Source organism: Acyrthosiphon pisum, chromosome A1 (genome assembly GCF_005508785.2).
Source record: "Acyrthosiphon pisum isolate AL4f chromosome A1, pea_aphid_22Mar2018_4r6ur, whole genome shotgun sequence".
Classification (NCBI taxonomy): Eukaryota; Metazoa; Arthropoda; class Insecta; order Hemiptera; family Aphididae; genus Acyrthosiphon; species Acyrthosiphon pisum.
Window position 1 is genome coordinate 161,593,274 of NC_042494.1, and position 24,324 is coordinate 161,617,597.

Below are 24,324 nucleotides of genomic sequence, written 5' to 3' on the forward strand. Positions count from 1 at the left end.
TTAAAATTCCTAAAAGCATTGGAACATTCTGAAATTTCAAAGCGAAACATTCCTTGAAATTAAACACATATATTTTTATATTTTTGATGTTAATATTTTCTGTATGAATAATTATTGAACGTTCACAAAATTGTATGCATAGAAATATGAAGAATATTGATAGTAAAATGTATTATATTATTTTTATTACTTACCTATATTTATGTTATTGTTTAAATATACATAAATAAATATTACAATATTCTTTGCGTAAAGTTCATTAAGTGATTATATTTTATAAGATAAGTAGTACCTTTTGATTGAGTGTATTAAGGTTTAATGAAAATAAAAAATGAAAATTATAAGTGATAATATAAATTTAGAGTAATTTTAAAATATTATCAAAATGATATAATTTAATTAATAGTCAATTACTATATAGACTATAGAGTATAAAGAGTAAAAACTTTTAATCGAATTATCGGAAAATTCAATTAAGCTGAAAAGTGGTACGAAATAAGTAAATGTCTGCTAAGATGGTTTTAGATTTTAAAACTTATGAGTGAGAGCATGTACGTCATATTATATTATACTCGTATTGTTAATTTTTTTGTTGAAAATAACCGTGTGATTTAATCAATAATAGTATTTTTTTATAATTTAGAATCAATGTTAATAGCAAGTATAATTTGACAATTTTGAGTTAATAATAAATATAATTACAAAATAAATAATTTATAGATACAATGAGTTCCATAAGAAAAAAAAATTGTTGCTCATTGTATTTTGATCGGTGTAGACGTGTACCCGTGTACCCCCTGTACCTAAATCGTATAGTACCTACCTAAGTTTAATTTGTATTATGTACCTACGTATAAAATAACATAAATGCATGAAATTAATTTATTACTATAATATTATAATAAACTTGTGACAAAACGTAAAGATGCTTTTATCACTTCACTATTAGAATCTAAAAAAAGTTGTAGGTACTTATTAATGTACACACACACACACACACACACACACACACACACGTAAAGTGTCTGCGTGGCAGGGCGGCTCTTAAAAGAAAACCGAATTAACCGTAAAAGAAAATTATTTTTACATAAAGAAGCTCGGTGGCGACGTCGTGTAGGTATTATTTCTAGCCCGCGAGAACAGGTACGCATTATGCGGAGAGCAGAGTAGCTGCTAAGCTGCTAGTGGTGTAATAACGTATAGTCGGAGCAGGGCTCGGGAAAAAAAATATTTATAATATATATATTTCATAACATAATATCGTAATAATAATACACTTTTCTAGCGTACTTTACGAGTACAGGTGTTGACATTGGGGCGCGGATACTTTTTTCCATTAATTTTTATTGTTTTGGTACTTTTTGCGCGCGCGCGCGTACACACACACAACTATATACCCAAAATCTATCTCTCTCCGTATATATATTACATATAAGTATATGTATAGGTATATAATATATATAGCTATATATATTATTATATTATGTACACAAATATAATGTCTAATATCTGCGTGCGGGCGCGTGTGTGTGTGTGTCACGTATAAATGTATAATAGTTTTCGGGGTAGCCGCCTGGCACCACTGTCGGAATTTTTCGTACGGGGTTGAAGGCGTCGCGTTGGGCCGCGCGATAGCCGCCGCCGCCGCCGCCGATATAGTTTCGTGGACCGATTTCAGTCTTGTGTGCGGTCGCGTGTCGTTCGTTTCGCGTTCCGATCGTCCTCCGCCCGACGCTTTCCTCGAACAATATTTCACGGATATCATAACAATAATATCGACGATAACAAAATATCTCACGTCGTTTCGCGTGTTCCGTGTCGGTTTTCGGTAAATCGTTTTCGTAGTCGTCTCCGTGGCGTTTCGCAGTGCGATTTCTGACTGTCGATATCAGTGCAAATATACCAGCAGGATACGTCCGGCCGTATCGGTTGTGTTTTTAAAATTTTTTTTTATATCGTTCCGTGTTTTTTTTTGAAGTTAACGCACAGTAGTACCGACAGTAATATTATCGGCTCGTATGAGACTACCTTCAACAATAATTTGTTTATGCTTTGACGAAAATAATAATTAATACTGAGGGTGTGTTTTTCACGCGTTATCGGTATTGGTCGTCGCGAACTTTGGATAAACTATTCGTCGCCCGTAAGTGATTTTTAAGTCAAAACGTTTTATTACGATTTAATAATATACATAAATACTGCACATAGGTGTAATATTATTATATGAGATCATGCTAATTATTATTACCTATTAGTTTATTAAAATGTGCTTTTACATGAAATTATGCGGTTTTAACCCTTTGGGTAGGAGGTAGGTACCTAAAATCATAAAGTTAGCTTAGGTACCCAACGTTGAACGGGACAACAAAAACTAACGTATTTGCATAGTACCTGTATTATCAGTTATTAATTATTAATAATATGACATTAGTAAAATATCTACTGTAAAAATACTTTTAAAAGCTAGGTATTCGATTACAAAATATATTGCTTATACGTTTCTAAATGTACTTTGAAAAATGCGAATATAAATACGAATACTTTCCAAAAGTATTCAAATACTTTAAAAAACTTTTTCAAAATGGGCTTTCAATTATTGTGAACTGTTACAGAACAAACATTTTCAACTAATTTTGTAATTCGTCTAAAATACACCGATGTAGATAAGTTTTTTATGAGTAGGTACTTCGTATCCACATCAAAACCATATAGTAGATAAATTGTTGAATATCGTACCTAGATTAAATACATGACAAATAATCTAAAAAAAAGTGGTAATGTGCAGGACTTCAAAGTATTTAAAAAAAAATCTAGGACACTTATAGATCAATTTTATAATTATTATTGGCTATGCGACCATCAGTCATATAATTATCTTTCTTAGTAAATATGCTAAAAATAATTCGAATGTATAAAAATTGTTATATTAGGGTTTTTATCGGGGTTTTTATTTACTTTTTTTTGAGAAAGTTCATGATATTTTTATTATCATTTTGATTTGGCTCCTATAATTGTCATAAGTTAATAATGACAAAAGTTTTTACCAGAAACTAAACCTATGATATCAAGAAATAAAAAAATATACAAACGTACTTTATTATAATAATATCAAGCAGGTTTATTTTAGCAGGGTACCTTACTTTAAAAATATTTAAAGTAAAAAAAATAAATATGCTCTATGGACCATATAGTTCGTCAGAATTTATTTTATTAAATCGTTTTTATTTTATATTGGACGATAGTATAAACTAAGTAGATTTATATAATATGAATTTAGTAATAATATTCTAGGAGTATATCTTTTTTAAAGTAGGATTTTATGATTTTATGGCACTTAAGGGAAATTGGTACCTTAACTGTAAGTTAGCTATAAAAATAATGAAAATAATAACCATTTATTGTATAAATAAAACAAAACAAAGTGTATAACCTTTTCATTTTTTGACTTATACACTCGCGAGGCTCTCATGAAGGTGAATTGTTGGATGACATATTATAATAACAGCCCTGCTTATTTAATTTGATAATGAATTTCGTAATATGTTCATTATACGTTGTATACATAACACATTCATCAGTAATTGTGTAATTAATGAAAATATTACAATTAAGCTTAAAATGTAAATTGAAGTTTTATTTATTTTTATTGTTCTTATGAACTTTGGTTGGATTATTGAATATTTAAGTTACCTTGAATAATATCAATTGGACTCGTATGTATCTATGTTTAAGATTTTTTGAATTAAAACCAAATAACAAAATCGTTTGAATATTTGAACATAAAATGGTTATAAAAAATAAGTTTGCTTTTTGCAAAACTTTTAAAATTCCCTTAAGAAAAACTTATGATGAATCTAGCATTCAGTTTTCAACCTTTTTGACTTAGAAAAATATAAATCAACATAAATCGAATAAACTAAAAAAGTTGAACATCTATTGTCTAGAAATTGAACATGCTTATATTATAAAATTAATAGGTGAACACCTTGGTTAATTTCAAATTACAGTAAAATAACAAACCAATTTAGTCAAAAACTGGTATTAAGATATATTGCTGTTTTAAGTACGGCTCGAATTTGAAAAAAAAATTCCGTTTAACGTTATTTACAATTAAAACGTTACAAAATTTTTGCGTTTATCGTTATTTAGATTTAAAACGTTATACATGTTTTGAGTTAATCGTTATACAGAATTAAAACGTTACACATGTTATGCGTTTATCGTTATTAGTAATTTAAACGTTATTCAAATATTCTGTTTGTCGTTATTGAAAATTAAAACGTTATTCATTTTTACATTTACATAAGTATTTATTATTTAATACTATTGAAAATTATAACATAATCTAGTATTAAATTTTACAATTCTTATTTATAAATAAGAATGATTACCTGTTCTCTCAGGATTCTTACAATTTGGAACTTAACAGGTAATTTCGTTTGTATTTAAATTATATTGAAAGAACATACGACCAACTGGGTTAGATTTTGTTCTTGGCATTTTGCAAATCGATATTAACGTATATAAAAACTAAAACTACTCACACTCGCGAGTTGTGAAACAGTAAATATGAAATAATCTAAAACGGCAAAACGTTAAAAATTAAAATCACGAACATCTTTGCGCGCCGGAATCAATTTAATATTGTAGATACTATTCAATAGATAATATATTTATCAATAAATAAAAATAACGTTACTCCACGTGGAATAACATGGGGTATTTTAATATTTTACTCATAATTTTTGTAAGTTGTTAATACTATTTTTGTTTTATGAATTATAATCTTAACTATTATTCCGATTAATTCCTTAAGGGTCGTTCTTACAATGTCCGGTTAAAATTAACCGACACTTAACCGGCCAAATTCTGCCGTTAAAAAAATCTGTTATCAGTCGGTTAGCGTTAACCGACACTTTACCGTACATTGTAAGAACGGCCCTAAATATACTAACATAGCAACACAATATAACCATCAACCAGACACAAATTTAAAATTAAATAAACCATGGAATGCCATTAGAGATTAGTGGAATTATTGCTGAAATCGTCTATAAATAATAAATATCAATATTTATTATATTATAATATTATTATAACATAATACGTAGGTAATAATGTATTATGAAAACGTTATATTTATTGTTATATAACGTTTTATTTTCGCTTACTGTTTTACTATTTTTTTCGTTTTCATGTTTCGTTTCGTTTTATGTTTTATTAAAACTGTCGTTCATCGCATCGTTTTGTTTAGTGATAATTTAATATTATCGTTTACTGTTTACCGTTTTGTTTTCTGTTATATTTTTCAATCGTTTTTTGACAAGTATAACGTTATATAAACGTTTTCGAGCCCTGGTTTTAAGTAATTTTTTTTTTAAGTTTTACTGTTTATTTTGAAATATATTGTGAATTTTCTACTTTTGACCCCTTAAAATACCAACTAGATCTAATTCGCTACCAGATCCCTCCTTCGTAGTTCAAAATCAAATCATTTTTACTGCTCAAAAAGATGACGACAGATGCACAAAAAACAAAATAATAAAACATAAAGAAAAAAGTATTACCAGTTTAGTATAATTTAAATACTTATACTATTAAAAAAGCTAAATTATCTTAATTTATTTTTCATCAGAACTACGCAAAATTAATTTATGTATATAAATTAAATTTCTATCACGAAAAAATATAACAGTAGATGTTAAAAATTTGAGGTAAAATAGTGAAAATCTGAGTCAAATTTAGTTTTAATTAAAATAATTTAATTTGCTAGGTATATACATTACGGTACCTACTTTCAAACTGTATACATTTATAAAATACAAGAAAATAAAATATATTTTACTCTATAGATAATTATTTTTTTATTGAACTTGTCTTTTAATTTGTTTCAAAACTCTTATCCAAAATCTTATTATAACTTATAATACTCAGACTTCTACATTTGATACTGCTAAATTTTTATAACACAGTAGGTATTTTACGCTATTATTTAGTGTTTTATGTGATAATATTAGTGAGTTATTAATACTTCTGATGTGAATTACTTCTGATAGTAACAATTTTGAGTGTAAAAACTCTGATTTTGTTGCTAAAAATGTGTAGGTTATGTATTAATTGTTTTTTTATTTCATAAGTAAACATATGATGTATTTTTTAATATTCATTTATGAATTAAAAGAAGAATAAGTGATTAATTTAAATGTCGAGATTAATATATTATCTTTATTTTTCCTAAAAAGCCTGGGCTAACTTTATTTGCATTATATGTTTGGTTAGGTTAGGGTTCTATACAAAAAAAATGTACAATATTAATAGCCTATAGGTATATAAGTATATTTAAGACTTCATTGAAATTGAATTCTTGGATTTCATTTTGTAAAACTACAGTTTAATTACAGCGGTGACTGTCTAAAATTGAAATCCTACACTACGCTGATGGCGTTTGTTATAGCGTTGTGGTTTCAGAATCTAAAACTTTTAACTTTTGCTTAACTTTACCTGTGTAAACTATAGAGGTACGTTATACTTATACTTTCATTTGTGTCTCTTGAATAATGAAATTGTACTTGTTTAAAAAAAGAGTTCCAAATCGTTAGATAATTAATAAAGTTAAAAGTAGGTATATAATAATGCAGCACTATCGAGTAATTACGGCGGTGCATTAAAAAATAAAATTCATTTAATATTCTTATTTTACGTGTTGAAAATCACTTTATTAGTATTATTGAGTAAGATATTGGAGTAATATTATCGACGTCACGGTGTTCATATAATGATTATAATACCTATATAACTTATATTAAATATTATAGGCACCTACCTATATAAAATATACAACCTTATACATCTACTTAATATGTACTCAGTTAATTCTTTGAAGTAACTATTTAATGCAAAAAAAATATTTTGGTGAAAAATCTAATTTCACAAAGAAGATTTTTACCTTTTTTTTTTTTAAACATTCGTATTTTTAGAAAAGTGTTCTTATTCATAGAATGAAATTAAAAATGTTTTTTGTATCTCAAAATTAAAGTTGTGTTTTTTTATCAGTATTAACAATTTAAAAGTACCTACTTAAAAATAAATATTTTTATTTGACGTTTTATAAAAATGTATAAACTTCAATCAGTGAAGTTTCATTAGTATCTAAATAAAGTATTTTTATGTTTTTTACGAAACACATATTTTCAAAATGATTCAAATTTGTAGGTGGCTTATTTAGAATATTTGTGATTACGAATTTTTTATTTGAAATATTATTTTCATCAACATTAACATTTTACGCTAACATATAAATGTAGGTACCTATATAGCAATTTTGCTCACAGAAACTCGTATAGATGGCAACTAGTTATCTTGTCTTATAAAATATATAAAAATAGTATTATTGTGATGTATTTGAGCAATTATAATTAAATAGGTACGTATTTTAGCCTCGGTTGCAATTTCTATATTAACAAAGATAATATATTTTGTTCTTACTAATCTTACTCAGGATCATATTTTCAATATAATATAGGTTTTGGATACTCATGTTATAGGGTGAAATCAGTTTATAACATGTAGGTATTAAATAGATAAATTAGATATATATTCTGGACAATTGTATACAAAATTGTGTATGATATTTGTGATTATTTAGTGTTAAATGCTATTGAATTGTTTGAAATAGGTACATGTACGAAGCATGGCATTACATTTTATAAAAAAATAATGTGCTGAAAATAACAGAAATTAAAAATGAAATCAATTCAGTAGGTCTATGATGCACTGCATATCTAGAATAAGTGTTATATTATAATATAATATTATTATCATTGTAAAACTATATTATTATGTATTTGACACGTTTTATAATATTTGTCCATGCAAATTTGTTTTTACTTTACAATAACTTTAAACCTGTGTTCCGTGGGTGTTCATTTACCATTAAAAGGTGACCTTTGAATTCATTCAATATCCATTTCTTGCTAATGGCCCTCATCCAAGTCGAGTGGCTTTCATTGTACGCAACGAAACGTTTAATCTTGAAGTAATGACAGGTTTCTATCTGAAACTGTGCATTATACATATAGGGTTTCTCCTTCACTTTTACATTGGAATTTTTTAACGCTTAGCTGCACTCTACTATTGTAAATGCACGTAACCTTTATAAGTAATTATGCACGGAACAGCCATTACCTTTTTTTTCAAAAACACTCCAACATTAAAATTGTGATAGGTAGTGAAATGTTATTAAAAATCCATAAGCCCGTGTTTAGAGCTCCAGATCAGAAAGAAATGTATATTAGTTGTAATAAATGTTGCTTGTTTCATGTATTAAAATCAATAAAACATAAATGTTATGTACATTATATAATATGCATTGTACAATCTAAGCGCCGGTGGAACTGAGGTGCTGAAGTAGTATATTGATCGAGTTTTAACGAACGCTTTGATACAAATGCTTCGATTAGACGAAATCCTTGAAAGTTTACCTCACGAGTTTAAGGTATAATTGGGTTTGGGAGTATTTGTTTTAATAATAACGTACAACTTGAGAGTTTGATGAGAGTCTTGGCGTTAAATATTTGAATGGTGGAAGGGTGGTTCAGTGACTAGGTATATATGCGATGTTATCGTCATAATCTTAGCGAGTTTTAAGTGGAAATTACTCCTTTCCGGTTGTGTGACAACATCTACAAACAATGTTGATGACATGAACACATATAATGGCCATTTGCAGTCAAAGTAGGTTGCCGTAGTGTATGAACAGTAAAAAAAAAAAAAAACAAATAAAATATATCAAAAATGTTTTATTTTACAAATAGAGAGTAGAGAATTAGATGAGAAAGTAAAATTTTTTTTGTATACTTTGAGAATTGATTTAAAAGTATCTTGACTTAGCAGACTTGTATTGTTAAATTGGATTATACAATACGTAAATGTTGTATGGCATTATGCCGTATTGATTTCAAGATTAGATATACATAACCAGCAAGAGACCGAAAATGTATTAATATCTTTAATACATTTTGTTTTAAAATATAAACTATAGATGTTTTTATTTCTATATTTTGTATGAAATACAACATTCATAGCACCTAAACCTTATTGTGTAATATACTTATGAAAACTATATACCAACACCTTGATATCTCATTTGGAATAAATATTTCTTCTTTAATTTTATTTATAATATAGAACATTTTTAAGTTGTTACTGATACTATAATTACCTGATTGGTAATTATAGTTATTAATAATTATAATGGGTCCATATAATATACACTTTACAGTTTTATGAAAACATAATGTATACAAGTTCTCTTTTATTTTGACCTTATCTTTAAACTTTAATACCTACTTCATCATTTCATTGCATCCCTGTTTAATGTAGTCACCACAAATATATGAAAGTTAAAAATACAGTTAAAAGTTATATAATTAAATCTCATAAGATAAATATGACTTGTGCTCATTTATTGGCTGGTTGAACTTAATATTTTATAGATTTAATTGTCTTCAATTATTGATTTGCTGTTTCTAAAATTATATAACTATCACATGAAAAATAAATAATAATTACATCCTTTTAATCACGTTTTAAGTACTTATATATATAAACTTGTTGAACAGATTAATTCGTGACAATTCGTTCTCTTCTCTATTGCTTGGTATTTAAATATATAGATTTACAATATAAATAACTTGAATAAAATGTGAACTACTTATTCAGTATCTATGCAAAGAAATAATTTATGGCAAATATATGTTATAGTTCAGAGTATGACAATTTGTCTTTTAATCGCACCTTAATATTATATGCATATGCTATATGATAAAGTATAATATATAGTATATACTTTCTTTTAGTTATATTACAAAGTTCAATATAATTATGAAATTTTAAGAAATATGTCAATAACTAATATTTTAGCATTGGAGTATGAGACGTATACTATAAAAAGTCAACGTTTTTCTGATGTTCATGAACATTGTTAGTTATTTTAGACTGCTAAACAATTATTTATTTATTACTTTCTACACCATACATCTTTATAACTGTACTTCATTGACTCATTAAGTATGAGTATGTAAATCTATTTCATCCTAATGTTTTAAAATGTTTTGACTTTTAAGATTATAGAATAGGTAATAGGTTAAGATTGGTTAATGGTTTTGACTTAGAATATAATTATAAATATTATATATTGTGATATTTCTGTAGATAGACTTGAAACTATATTATACATTTCCAAATTATTTATGCTTTAATAATATTATTAAAGTATTAAAATTTGTTGTATTTTTTTTATCCTGTAAATATTACATTTATACGTTATGGGTTTGTTGGATGACGGAAGTTATCAATGTGTTTTGATTACTTAGAGCGCACGTGCCACCAATTAAATTGGTCGTTAAAATGTTCCAGGATTAACTTTGCCAAAAACGTTTAGGGTGTCCTATAACACAACCCCGTGATCGATGGTAGCCGGAGCTGAGGGGGGGGGGGAAGACCGTTGGCTCGAACAATATAATATACTAGGCCAATGCGTTTCGCAGAAATCCAACGCCAAACGAGGGAAAATATAATAATTTCTGTTAATTACAGGAACCTAGGTAATAGCCAGCCACAACAAGGGTTTGATATCCGGTTTGTCTGTTCTGTGCTTCGTGGATAATTTTACAATAAAGGCAAAGGATTTCTGCGTATATACCTATATTATTTGTATGCGCGCGTGTTCATATATACTCTACCTACCTGTGTACAAACTACAATCTCGGGAGCTTTTGACAAGCGAAGGCGTTTAACTACCTTTAGTTATACACTTATATGAATAGAGAATCCTACCCAATGTGCGATACCGAAATCTTCACCGTATTATATTTTCATTTGTGTCTTAATGCCAACGCAACAACTGCAGCCCATTTGCCCATACTAATAACAATTGGATAAATGCAGGTTTTGGCAGTCCCTGCTGCATATAGGACGTCATAATATGTGATTTATCACATTGCTCGATATACTCGCTAAATATGTAGTTGTAGTTCAGTTTGTCAATATTTTATTTTATTAGATATTGCAAATGTAGTGGTGAAATTCGTAGAGGAGGTTAGGTTAGATTTGATTGATTAAAAGTAAAATAATAAGACACTGATTTTAAACAGTGATCTCCTGTTGTCGAGTGTATTTATTTTGAATTGCATTTTGTTATGGGTTACCATACATTTTTTTTAATCTTCTAATTATAGTATATTAAATGTTATATAGATTATTAACTAATTAAATTGCTATGTTACTTCAAATTCAATTTTGATACCCATAATTAGTTATTAATTTTATTGCATTTTTTAAAAAATGTAATGTTTTTTGCTCGGTTTTTTGTCTCTAAATTCCATACTGTGTGTTGCAAATAGGTACCTGATTTAATTAATATGTTTCAAATATAATATTGTATTGTAGAGATTGATTTGTTATAATTAAATTTAAAACAAATTTAATATTTGATTGGTTTTTATTGCATATCGCATACGATGTCATACAGTTGATTTACGACTCGAGTAATAAAAATAATTAAAAAAAGAATATAACTAACCGTAACTAATTGTTACTGAACCGAAGATTATTTCACGAAACCCTTTGTCAACAATAATATCTTTACAACTACGTATCAAGTAAACGTCTTCCTATGTTTAAAATAATTATTCATAGATTATTTCTAATGTTTTTTGAAGGGTTATGTGAAAATGATGCGTACTTTGTATGGACACTTAAAGGATTACTATATTGAACGCTTCATATTCGAACGGCGTAAATATTATAGTTTCAATATGGACTGAATCCTTTAGAGACCGATAGTAAGAAACGGGAGAGAACAAGGGGAGGGTTCATTTATAACTATCTTAATCTGGTGGATTTTATAGTATCTTAAAAAGGATTATTTTACTTTGCTTACGATCTCACGACCTGTGGTGTTCATTTTTAGCTGAATTTCCGTTGGCTATAATGTTAACCACGCGCCTTTTTCTCTTAATACCAACACGACAATTAAAACATGGACATTTTAGTACGATATTTAATTAGATTAGTGTTTTAGTTAACGGGATTTACCAATTCTTCGTTAAATAGCAAGTTTAATTAAAGAATAATTTTCGAGTGTTTTAATTAGAGTTAAGTAAATGAGTTTCTTTATTATAAACTTAAATGCCATAAACAACATCTTCTATTTTATAGAAATTGTTTGTAAAGTGTTTTTTATTTTTAATTTATCATGATGAAATACTTATTAATATTGTACTATACCTACTAATTTATTTTTTCTTCATTACTAAACACGCTGACCCATCTATTGATGTGGTTAGTTTAGAATAAAAATTATATGATTATTATATAAACAAGATAATTTTTTTAATTTATTGAATTAAAAAAAAAAATGTAGTTAACTACTTTAAGATTTATTCGAATATATTGAGAATATATAACAATAAATTAAATAATTTATTATTGAACATTTTGACTACTATATATAATCATTAATCATATCTAGCAATACTATGTAAGCAATTTTAATTCTGAGAAATATTCCCCGAAGTTATATTTAGCTGTAACCTTTAATATAATAGATATAGTTTTATGATAAAACTGTAGGTAGGTACCTACTACATTTTACAGTAGCTATTGATTTGTTCGTCAAAAATTCACAAGAATAAATACATTTGTTTTAACGTGATATATTAATGATTGTACGTACATATATATATATATATATATATTTACATTATATGAAATAATAGGGTTATCATAAAAATTTGTTTGAAAACATCCCCCAGTGTCTTGTATAGCCGATACCCTAGAATTTTATACCCGACGTACGCTAAAGTATATTCGCACAAATTGTTCTTACACAAATTCGTTAGAATAAAAAATCTTATATTTTAGATATCTGATAAAAAAACATGAAATATATCTACAAGGGGTTCCGTTTGTTTGAAAAATCTCTTAAATGGTTAGTGAGTAACAGGACACTAGCGAGCAGCGATTAGCTAGACTCTGGATAAAGCTAAATTGGAAATTGCTCCACGGAACTAACCTAAATTGTGGTCCATAAATGATAATATTTGTCTTCACACTTTCGCCTGTTTTTCATAAAACCTATCTTAAGATGATGGTAAATGTATGCGTACTGATGCTCATATTGTTTGGATAATGTGATTCGAATAAATTCAATATATTATCAGCTGTCCTACTATAGTTGACACCATTTTGTTTATGGAAAAACCAATTTTGCTCAATTTTATTATCGTACAAGTGTGTGTAATAATATTTATTCATCCACCTAAACTTGATATCCTGTTTCAGTTTAATCATTAGTTTCTCAAACAATATAAATAAGGTTTTTCATAGACCAATATTGGCTTGAAAAATATATAGTTCAACTGTACTGACTTTTAGAGATAATTGGAATGAGTCTTCTATAACAGTTCTTTTATATAATGTTATTAGAAAAAAAAAACTGAATTTCAGGAGTATCGTATAATTATTATTTTGTCTAATTAAATATTTGTTCTGATGTTTTTTCCAGGTTAACTATCTTTGATCTGATATTAGAATGGGCACTATTTATTTTGAATATTTATTAATTTTGTGTTACCACTAAATGTTATTATGAAATACATTTGTTTTGTTGGAGTACTTACTTATTATTATGACGCACTGCATTTTGTAATTTATAATTATTAGGTGTCTACCTAATACGCATATTAGTAAAATAAAACGTTGTTAAAAATATTATTGTAGTGATTATTTTATTCAATATATTACCTATTGGAAAATAATTGAATAAAACGTTGTTATACGAATTTATGATAATTATTTAAAGAATTCATCATAATATTACGAAAATCATTTTTTGGGCTAATAATATATAGATTAGTAGGTTAAGAGATACTAAGTATATTTTCAATTATTATATATATTAAATATATTTGGTAATAAAGGTTGATTATTAGATATTTTCTAAAAATAATCTTAAGAATATTTAAAATGTGTAAAGTTTCATGGTAAACTAAATTTGTGACAAATATTTACAATACAAACTATTATAACTGGATATATAACATAGAAGTTTCAAGAAGTATACCTACTTATAATATGTATTTATTTTTAAAAGGATGATCGATTGGCTTATAATTTTGTATACTTAAATGTTTGGGACTGAATATATTTGAATTAAATTAATAATTGTCTCAATGTTTACAGTTTAGACTAGTCAGTATAATATAATATGTAAAGGATAATAGATATATTATTGCCAACTAACGTTCAATTTTTTAGTTATTTTATGGTACTAAATTATATTATTAAAATTGTATAATATAATATTTTCTTTATTATTCATCGTTTAAGCTAAACTAATATCTTTTTTTTACTTTTAATATAGAAAATTTATATTATACAATTGGTATAGGTACAATAATACTGGGTTAAAACATTAAATCACAAAAAACATTATGTAACTGATATTTTTTCAAGTTTTGGGAGTTGGGACGATATTTGGTTGTACCTATTTACGTTTATCATTTATGTTTTTGAATGTTAATTTCTATATGCACTTATGTTCAGTGATTCTCCAAGCAAATTCACTACCATTATACATATCATCAATATTGTAGTTAATAAAAATTTAACTTTTGTAATTTTCAAACATAAATATGACCAGATTTTAAAACTTTAAGATTTTTCGATTATCTTGTAGAGGTATAAATTTCTGTTCTTCAAATAAGAATCCAATGGCGATTGAATCATCACAGGACACTTCTTAGGTACTATAAAAAATCTAAAGAAATAAAAAATATGGACTTTAAGTATATTATTTAAAAATTCCAAAAATTAGAATTTAAATTATTAAAGGAAAAAAATAGGGATGAGCACGCTTGTTGAATGGTGATTTGTGTAATCTGTATAATATGATTGTAAATGTTTATTTTGTTACTAGTTGATGTTGTTTATAACATAAACATACCTTGTTTAATAAACAGATTACGTTCATACTTTTCAAATTTTCTTTCTAGTGTTTACATTTGATTTTCACGCATGTTCGGATACCATAACTATAACATACCAAACAACACTTCGATCAAAGTCTGTACACACTTGCTGGCGTCATTTAAAATTCCACACCATCTGTCTACATTCGTTATGTGTGCTAATATGATTTTGATTACGTCTTGGAAGAATGTTCAATAGTTTTACTTCATTTTAAAAATTCCTACGTGGTGATTGTGTTTCTATGATTTTCATTGTGCTTCAGGGAAAATGGAACAATGTTAACAACAAATAAAAAATATAATATTTTAGACATTAAAAATTTCAGTCATAAAATGTATTTATTAATTTTATTTAATTTGAGATTCCTGAAAAAAATGAATTATCAAGTACCTACCTATGAATTTTTTTTTAAATTACAAAATAACTAATTTTTAATAAAATTGTTTTTTTTTTACTAACAAATAAATTGAAGAATTATAATATTAAAATGACGTGTCATTATGTGTAATTTATGAGTATAATTATAGGTACTGTTATTGAAATAACAATTTTATTTGAAAATTGATTTATAATATTGTAAAATGTTAGTTATTTTCCTTCTATTAAAAATAAATTAATGTATTGAATTATTTTATGAATGTAATTTAAAGTTTCTAACATATCAATTGGAACTTCTAAATGTACGAATATAATCCCATGCAAACCAGACTTCGGTTCCCGGAGAACCTTGATATTTGATTGAATTTGTTTTACATATTTTTTTGTACTTACCTATTTAATAATATGTTAATATCAACTACTACCTACATTTGTTCTACTTTTTACAGATTTTATTTTATTATACTTTTTTTACAGACTGTCGAATGTTTTTTAAGTTATTATATTTTTTAAGAACTATTTTTATATTAAAACAACGTTGTTAGACCGAAATAAGATTCGTTTGATTCACTGCAGAATGATGATATATTTGATCGTTATTAAACTAACATTCATCATCCAAATTTAAGGACGATTATCATCGTTGATCAACTAATTACACAAGTTTCTATGTTTATTTCAAACAAATATCTAACGCAAGTGTTAGAAACTGTTCTTGTTTGTAACATTTACTTTGAGAGTTTTAAATTCTAGTTATCTGCATCATAAACAAGTCGTTAGGACGGTGGAAACGGTTGGTATAGCGTCGGCACACATTATCATATACTATGTACACAATATAATACTATGTTAGAAAATTATTTGAGCCCCGTTAGCTCATGTATCTCACAGCAGAAAAACAACTGGGATTAAGGACGATATTGGGATTTATTGAAGATGTCATGTGCTGAACATAATAAGAAAACTGAAAACAAATCGATTAGGTTTTTATGCAATGGACACTGCGCGAACCCTGTTAAGGCGCTTTTTTTACGTGTAGTAGACTTATAATATTGGAATATATTTCTGTCGGCGTTTTATATACACGGCCAGCACGTGGGTGACGACACGGGGATCGCGAGGTTGTGCAAAAGTTTTATTTAAAATACGATTTCAGACCCGCAGACTCGCTGCGTGTCCGTATTCAACGTAGTGGGCCTATAATGATATGAAAAACAGTGGGAACCCATGTAAATAGATTCTGAATGTTCGTTGCCATTACCACGCTATATGCATTATACAATATACACTATACAGTGGTGCGTTTTAAGTCCAGTAGCATCCAGTCGGATAGTTTTCATAGTTGGAACCTTATGGACATTAATAATTCATAGTTTACGCGCGTATTAACGTTGCGAATATTCGCTGTGTTCTCTTCGTTTGCTTCATTAGACACTTCTCGCACTGCCCTGGACCGTATACCATATAAACGACCGAATAAGTAACGCTCCGGTACATTATAACATGTATAGGTGTATATATATATATATATATATATATATATATATATATATTATGTATATTCAATACCAAACACACACACAAACGATTCAATTACTGATCGTATTTCTGTGATTGATTATTGCGGTGCAATTAGCGTCGGTCACGCATCCAATATATTGTACACATGATAATATGCGGTATAGTCCTAGGTATATGTATATGGTTTTGGTCACAATAATGGTTACGATAATGATTTGTTTAAATGAGATTATGTTACTACAGTCTGTTACACACGTATTATAAGTGCAACACGTCATTCTCATTTTGTTCATAAACAAATAACGTTTCAAAAATGTATTGGCACTTTAAAATTGTATGTAATATATTATTATATCGATGGTTTAAATTTTAATTTTTCTTCATAGTACATTGTTGGATTTACACGTCCCGCACGAGTTTCGGCATGAGATCTTTGTACGATATTCTGCTCCCTCTCGTAATAATTCGTAAATTATGTATGTACATCAGTCACCACCACGGCGCTATCCATTTATTTGCAATAAGGATTTCTCATCAATAATCCATATGAAAACAGACATAAATATATATATATAAATATATAATACAAGTAAATTATGGTATCATGTTATATAAACGTACGCCCTCGAGCTCCGTCGGAATGATACACTTTTTTTTTGAAAACGGGCCACACATTCTTCAAAATCTGTGTAATCATACGTGCAATAAAATGGTTTTCGGAATACGAATGATGGGATATTGTACTCATGATATTTTTTTATTTTTCTCGACACGTGCGTCCTACAAATTGCATAGATTTCTTGTCGACTTCAACACTTATTATACAACCAAGAGCGCCCGTTTACAATAAATTAATAGCAATAATGGACATACAGTGTGTGTGTGTGTGTGTGTTATTAGTTATTAGTTATTAATTATTAAATATACCCCGGAGGCTCCGGGAGATCCAAACTAGGTGATTGAATGTTGATCCAGTTTTTACACGATCTTCAAAGCTTCTTCGAGTGGTCCGTTGTTATAATAGTAATTATTGTCGTTTGGCCAAAGTAACATAAGGCCTAATGGAAATGGCTATTTTATAGTGTATAAGTTAAGCTTCTATCCTTGTGGATGGTTTGCAATTAGGTGAGTGTACGCTGCGATGTAAGGCGGAAAATTACAGTGAAACCACCAAAGTAGGTAGTACGTCTATTGTACGTAAATACTAGCATAAAACCGAAAAGTCCAATTGGCAAATAAAAGAGAAAAAAACCTTAAGTCTTTGCCATCTACGGTCGAGGATATACTTGGAATTGCGTCTTTCTTTTAGTTTTATATTCTGCCCTAATGAATTACCTAGTTGGTTATGACGTAATTATAATTGTCACACCATTTTTTTTATCTATCACTTAAATTATTTTGAACAACAAATGATATTATGTTATTGTTTTTAACTTTTATGGTAGGCACATATTTACATATATTTATACAACTTTGTAAATTTTTCTTTCAAAATTTTTGACTGGAGAAAATATTATTTATTAAATAGTAAAGTTGTATTATAATATATTATGCCATATTATGCATTATTTCAAGCTGAATATAAATACATATGTAATCTTATGATATATTCAACACTAAATATAATTTATAAATCGGAATGCATGTGTAATACATAATATTAGACATAACAACATTATGCTGTGTCTATTATGTTTGGGTTTGTGATAAAATAGTTTATAATATTATTTACATTTTAAACACCAGCTACAGTATTATGAAGGATAATTTCACACTCATCTAGACTACTAAAATTACTTGAAGTTTAATAAGTGTTGTTCATGATGTTATTCGAGTTGTTCACATTTAGTGGGCTATGTTTACGATTTCTTGAAAACAAGATGAAAAGTTTAGACATTAATTTCTTGGAAACTCTGAATCTCGAAGAGGCCTTATTGTGTTGTTTCAAATGAGGTAGTTTCGTGTTTATTTGGTCATTTTAAAATAAGCTATAACTTTGTAATTTTATGTTGTTGTATCGTTATTTTATAAGTCCTAGTTATATAGATAAAAAAGTCATAATATTATTTTTATAATATTAAATAATGTAAATAATATAATAATTTATTGTACCAGGATAATACCCTCATACCTATTCGATGTTTAAAAATATATAATAATAATAAAAAAAAACATTATTAGTGTAGTGATTTAGTGTCGAGTTTAGTGTTAACCTGCTCCATATCCCAGTGTACTTTTTTTTAAACATTATGCTTACATCTTAAATCACTCGCATTTAAACGTCATATTGAATAGAGTTAAAACAATTGACTTCGAAATTGCAGATTTGTTACAATAATAATTATTAGTAACAAATATAGTCAAGATCCATATAGGTACATTTGAATAATTAAATGACTATGACCAATAAAAGTGGTATTGATTACTCCCAGTCTGACTTTAAAAAAATTAGAAGTCGTTTTAAATTTTTAAGCACAGTCATAATAAAATATATTACATTGTTGTATATGATTTTCAGTATCGTTTTATAATCCTATACGTATATTAATTTTATACTAAATAGACTTCAAATATTCAATTAAAAAAGTATACAAATATTTTGTTTGATTATTATTTAATGGGAGATTAATGATCAGCTTTTGAAGTTTCTATACGTGTCAGTGAAAAGATAAAGCTATTGATCTGATAAGTTTCAAACTTCCTTGACGGTGAATAACGATAAGGATTTATTCTTAGCATTGAGGTTTATCAGCATAGCATCAATATTCTAAGAAGAAGTTTCATTTTGACAAAAATATTGTTTTTAAATTTTGTATTATATAGACAATGACATAAAGTAATAATAATATGAATAATCAAATATTTATTTTATAAAGTATTATGGTATACACTATGTTTTAATCTGTCCAATGTATGAACTAAGTAGTTATAGTATATTAGCTCATAATATATAATTTGAATGCATATGTATTTAATGTTCATTAACATTATTTCACATTTATTTTCTCGTATAACTTAGTACTAAACCTTTTAGCAATGCTTCAGTAACATTATACTTATAGACGTGCATAAATCATGCGCTCCCAGTAGTTGTACTCACTAATATTAAATCAATGTTTTTTTTTTTTTTTTGGTTAAAGATAAGTGTATGAGAAATAGAAAAAAATTATCTTGTGACACGTTTAGAAACGGCAATGGTAAATACATATGGTAAATATAGGTAAATATTATCCGAGGTATTATCTGTATAATTAATACGGTCGTCATCTATGTATATTGTATTTTGTGCATTTATATTTACAATGTTTTCTTGAGTTTTTATTTTTCAATATGATTGGGTTGTTTGGAAACCAATATTTTGAAAATATGGCTCAAAGTTGAATTTAATTTATCCAATTGTTATATTTGAATCCAAAAGTCTTATCGCCGAATCGATTGATACAGCTGATAAAATATTGGTACATGTTTTGTTAAAACAGAGTGTTGGTTTCATTGTAACTTTTCTTGTAATTTGATTATTTGATACATTATTTTAAAATTTAATTTCTTATTAGATTAGTTTCTAGTTTTAATTATTAAGATTAAATATCACTCTTATTGTTATTTATAAATTGGTCATTAGGTATAGACGTATAGTAGGAAAGTAAATATACTATATCAATATCTAGTTAAAAATCTTTTTTTATACACTTTTATTTTTATTTTTTATTAGGCACTTAAAAATGTAAAAAATATCACATAGACATTAAAGTAAGCGGAACCTTACTCAGAGACATTTTCTGTAATGTATTTAATTTAATATAATAGTACGAAAGTAGCTTGTGTGCAAAGCGAAACAAGTGACTTACACAGTTTAACACTCAGCGTTTGTACCCTGTCCATACATTTTTTGAATTTAATATGCATTTCACATTTTGACATTTAGACCACATATTATATTACTAACACTTCTCAACCAATATTCTACAATAGTTTAATAATTAAGATTTTGTTTAAGCTAAAATAAATTATGGTATGTTTTATTGAATAATTAATTTTCTCTATATATTTTTTTTATAGTGAATTAATTCATATTTTTATTTTTATAGCATTGTTTGGTAAAATGAATAGTAGATTCTAATTTTTTGTTTTACCTACATTGTCTCAAACTGTACTTTAATTTTAATAATAAATAATGTTTAAATTTAATAAAGAAATCATGTATTTTTTGTCAAATTAAATATATATTTTTTCTTTATATACTATAGTTAAGTTATTTTTAATTATTGTTTTTGTTAACATAAATATGTTATTAGGCTAAATATGTTATTGTACTAAGTAACATTAAATAGATACGTTGAACAACTGTTTATGTCATGTTACTTTTGACCCCAATTGCGTATTTTTAACCCAATGACCATAAAATAATTAAATAATTGCACAGTTAATTTTCAATTATATGTTGTTTTACATTGCTTTTAATAATAGTATACGTAAAGTCTGTTAACTTGTTTGCCATTTAATGTTCTACAGTTGAAAGTTAATACAATTCAAATACTCAATAGAGGGGTTAAAATTTAATATTACACCATATCTATTAGTGCAAACATAATAATTATAAGAATCAGGAAAAAAATGTGTATGAACCCGATGTTTACACTTTACCTGTACTATTATTTATTTATTATATTAAAATCATTTATAGAATTGGTTTTTAATAATGATATAAATAAACTGTAGATTATATGAGTTCCTACTCGAATACCCTCCTTAACTACTCCAAATAATTTTAAACTATCCCTTAATCCTCTCTCTAACACACTTTTCCTAGAAATATTTGTCTGTTCCGCTTACCAACTTTATTATACTTCAATATTAATTTGATTTTAATGTTAATTTTTTAATTGAGAAAGGTCTGTATTTTATTATCTGTATTTATACTATCAACTGAATACTTGACCACCACGATGTTTGTTTTTAAAATAAAAATACATGTTTATAAAAAAAATCTCCTATTTACTGTATTTAAAAAATTCATATCGGTCGTAATACAAAATATTATCGTACTGTAGTTAGTTTTAAATTATAAATTATATTTGAATATTCAGTATGTTAAAACAAATAAATTGATTGTGATTTTTTACTAGAAAGGATTGTATCAAAATATTTGATAATATAATTTTGAATAAATACGCTTTGAGGAATTTATGCAATTGCAATTAAAGTTATGCAAAATGTTTTCCAGGTCATTTTTGTCAGTATATTAATGGTTTAAATAACATATATTTATGTATTGAATATAATTTTAATTTGTCCATTATACACAAGTAATAGTTTATTTAAAAAATGTACTTATAGGTGCAGGTTTATGTTTGTCAATAGTTGAAAAAATTATTTCCTATAAATCTGAATATTTTTTTGCTTGTTTACCTTTGTAGTAAAAAAGTTTAATTTCTGAAAATTGAAATCTGCTGGACAAAAAAAGGTTATTCATTGTGTGCTTCACTCGGAAAAATTGAATACGATTTTATTAAATTACGCACATGACACAATAATCAAATAATATGGACCTAAAGTGATTATAAATATTTAAAACGGATCCATAAAGTTAACGATGTAAATTCTATATTTATATTTCGTTTATTTTGGTGGTTATACCATTTAATATGTTCTATATTTTGTAAAATGGACTGTACCTACAATAGGTATACCTACTTACGTTTCTAAAAGATATTTATTTTATTTTATTTGTGGTGTGCTTGAATATAAATTATAATAATATGATTTTGTATGATGACGTATTATAATTTCATAAGTAAAATTCGTCCTTTGGCAAAAAACATCAATCAAAAATTATATGCTGTAAGATTAAGTTATACATTATTTAAATACATTAAACAATATTAGTTTTGTGAGTGAACAAATTGCGGACTGCAGTATGCACGGTGATTACGCCATTTTTCGTTTTTCATAAATTATAAATAAATAATAAAAATATGTTTCATCGTCTGTCATTGGACGGCCGACCGCGTCCCCCTTTTCGTCTCGTTTCGTTTCCCATGCATCCGAGCGAAGGACCGATTTTGCCAACGCTCTAGTAGGTTTCTTCAGAGTGAATTGAAATGCGGTTAGGTTGCCTACAAATTACCCGAAAGACGACTACTACTACTACTACTACTACTCCTACCACCATAACTCCTTATAGTGCTGTTACAACTACCACTACTACTATATTTCTACGCTATTGGGAGATGGGGGGGGGGGGGGGGGGTGGGGCCAGGACAAAGAAGACTGTGTACAAAAGACGTCGTTTACCCGTGGAAACACCGAAGTCATCGTGTACTCTTATTTTACTCCCACTTCTCTCTACCACTAGCCGCAGCGCACACAGACGTTGATTTATTCTGTTGTTTATTCAATTCCGGTTGCAATGGTGTCGTCCATAGTACGCCTCGTAGAGAATATTTGTCAAAACGTCCACGACGACCGGTCGCCGAACAGGAAATTATCAGACTTACGACAAAAGCTAAAATGAACTCAGCTGCAGCTGCACAGACGGGTTAGGAGTAAAGTGAGTAAAAAGAGTCAAAAAGCGAACCCTACCCTTTATGTTGTATTTGTATTTTTCTTCCGTTGTACTACACCGAGTGTGTTTTATGTACAATAATGCATCTAGAAGTTGCGCAAAGTTAAATCCGTTCTCGTATAGTCGCAATAATAAGCTTGCTCAATTTGTACTTACAGATTTCAAAATTCACGTTTACACGATATATAATTGAACTTAGAACAAGAAACCAGCTAGGTAGAAAATGGCCTTTTTTTTAATATTCAAACACATCATATCATGAACAAAATAAAAAGGCATACCGAGTTTTTTTTAAAATCGAAGTATTATAATAATGATGTTTACTTCCAGCCAGGGATGGAAAACGTTTTTAAAAAAAGGTGGGTAAGTGGATGTCGCTCTGCTGTACAGTAGGTTACAAGTGGGTCACTGTATAATAGATAGTATTAAATTTGAATTCAATGATATAATATCACTGTATAAGAAAAACGATTCCGAGCGGAGACGGTTTGTCAGTCTATGTATTAGACATACCTATTATAGGTATACTTATCTATAATATTAAAAAAAAAATTGATCTATAATAGGTATCAATAATAAATTCCAAATTAATCATATCATAATATCCATTAGGTAACGCGTTATACATCAACAACAAACCGTGGTACTATCATAGATATATAATAGTATACTTTAGAAGTTTCAAGTACCCACAAATAATATTATACAATCACAACAAAATATCTAAAATAGTTATTCCTAGTTTTTTAATATGTAATTTCGTCAAAATTTGAACTTAAAAATACTATAAAAATAAACTGTGCTTATGTATTTCTTAGAATTTTTGA

At 27.3% G+C, this 24,324-nt stretch overlaps 1 protein-coding gene across 3 annotated transcripts in view; it reads left to right on the forward strand.

Moving 5' to 3' along the window:
* The first annotated feature begins 1,655 nt into the window (after positions 1 to 1,655).
* LOC100159811 (neuroligin-4, Y-linked-like) overlaps positions 1,656 to 24,324 on the forward strand; it is a 516,542-nt gene continuing 493,873 nt past the window's right edge. For all 3 annotated transcript variants that reach the window (XM_029488726.1, XM_029488724.1, XM_029488727.1), the window contains exon 1: positions 1,656 to 2,143. The gene's annotated coding sequence lies outside the window, so the exon portion shown is untranslated. The remainder of the gene's footprint in view (positions 2,144 to 24,324) is intronic.